The sequence below is a fragment of the Hyaena hyaena genome, unplaced genomic scaffold (assembly GCF_003009895.1).
Source record: "Hyaena hyaena isolate Hyena2069 unplaced genomic scaffold, ASM300989v1 scaffold_1351, whole genome shotgun sequence".
Classification (NCBI taxonomy): Eukaryota; Metazoa; Chordata; class Mammalia; order Carnivora; family Hyaenidae; genus Hyaena; species Hyaena hyaena.
The window spans coordinates 38155-40109 of NW_024081979.1; the positions used below are offsets into that span (position 1 = coordinate 38155).

General features: G+C 44.5%; 1 long non-coding RNA gene across 1 annotated transcript in view; it reads right to left on the bottom strand.

The window, feature by feature from the left end:
* Window positions 1-217: 217 nt before the first annotated feature.
* LOC120225174 overlaps window positions 218-1955 on the bottom strand; it is a 13289-nt gene continuing 11551 nt past the window's right edge. The window contains exon 4 of the long non-coding RNA XR_005526756.1: window positions 218-410. This is a non-coding gene — a long non-coding RNA (uncharacterized LOC120225174). The remainder of the gene's footprint in view (window positions 411-1955) is intronic.

Sequence of the window (1955 nt, forward strand, 5' to 3'; positions counted from 1 at the left end):
GTGTGGAATCGTTGCTCTTGCTGTTTCTTCCTTTCCTGTTTCTATCAAGAGTTTTAAGGTATTCAGAAAAATCTGTGGATCTCCTTACAATTTGAAAATGTAAACTGCCTTCACTCCAACCTATATTTTTATATGCATCATTTTTACAGTGGTCTTAAATGAAGGAAATTTCAAACACTCAACATGCCATCTTTTTTGGTAAACATGCTGTCTAGAATCCCTTTAGGTGTGCCCTGGGTATAAATATCCTGAACTCTAAGAGGTGACACATTTATCATAGAAAACATGCACTGAAACTTACGTTATGAAGAGAAAAAAATTCCAAAATTACCTGAGTGGCAAGTCCCCACCGTGTCCTTCACTTGTGTTCACATGATCAGATTCTGTTGTGTCCTTTATCATGGGCAGAGCTAAAACATGGATATTTATACCAGAAATCAAGGTCCATTTGTGTTTTGTTATCTAGAATTTCAGCCCTTTTTTCCAGAGGGCAAATTTACCCTATAAATTGTACTGTACTTAGGCCGAGAAGTACCTCTGCATGAAAATGCATTAGCTGAACGCAACTAACATGTATAGGTTACCTGTTTCTCTAAGAGCATGATTTTACTTGTCCTCTGTCGGACCTCAGGATCCCCATCGCCCCGTGTGTCTCTGTGCCCATGGATAGCACTTCCAGAGAGAAGAAGACCCTATTGTCAGGAGAGAAGCACATTGGGTACAGGCGGGAGCTTAGAGGCAGAGCTTTGAGCCACAAAGGCTATGATTCCATGTGTGGATACTGGGATTTCCATCCTTTCTCATTCTGCAGTTCTTCACATACAAATACGCAGCCTCTAGTGGAGGGGGAAGAGGAGTGGAGGGTGATCCTGGACTTAGATGCCTTCCTATCTGTAATATACTAGATGCCTTCCTATCTGGAATATGCTAGTTTGTTGATTTGGTATTAAGTCCATAAAACTACCAAAATGCCCCTTGCTGTTCTACATTTCCGGACATGTGGGGACACTAGTTTATCCCCCAAAACATCCATTCACCCCCTCAATGCTGTAAGCAGAACCCAAAGTATGGGTAGAGATTTTGGCACGGATTCTGCCCTCTTGGAACCTGGTGGCAGGAGATGAGCACTACTTCTTTGGGTTTCTGCTTTTTGCCGGTGTCGGTACTTTGTCCTGTCCTATGACCACAGTGCTCATTTCTGTTCCGCAGGCCATTATGTATGCAAGAGGGCCTGGTCCTGTCCCTGAATCGCCTTGCAGGCCTACCCCACGGACCACTCTTCATCACCAATCATGGGCCATATGGGCCACCTCCCCCTCCTCCACCTACTCTATCTGTTAAGATGACAAGTAGAGTGGATGAGTGACAGGTAAAGCATATTCATCTTCTTTGTGAAAGATTTGCTGGAAATGATGTAGAGATGGTTGTGAGTCTTGGCACTTCTACTGCCAACCTGCCTGAGGATATTGAACATACCTCCAGTTTCCCAGGACATACATACAATGGGTGGCGTCACTTCCCTGTATGAAGGTGAGCTATAGGTTTCTCTGGTCAAAATGAAAGAGGAATTTTTACACAAAAGCAGATGTATGAGCAGTACCCGTGGGTATTTTGGAGACACAGTGCTTTGGGTTCTGTAAAGAATAAAGCACATCCCTAAATGTTAGTGCCTCAGGTGTCCTGTGTGAAAGAGGGATACATGCATAAGTGACAGAGACCTGTGATCACCATAATCGAAGCACCAGTGAAGGAACTGGGGAAACTTGAATCACACGGGAATAGAAGGAAAATTGTGGACAGTAAGCAGAGTTTGAGGAGGTGCAGATGGGAGGCGGTTGGGGTCAGTTAAATGCAGTTTGAAGTCATTCCTGGGCACAGCCTGAGCAGGGAGAGTGAGATCCACACAGAGCTGCTATGTGGGGTCACTCTCAGTGCACAATGCAGCGTTCATCTCT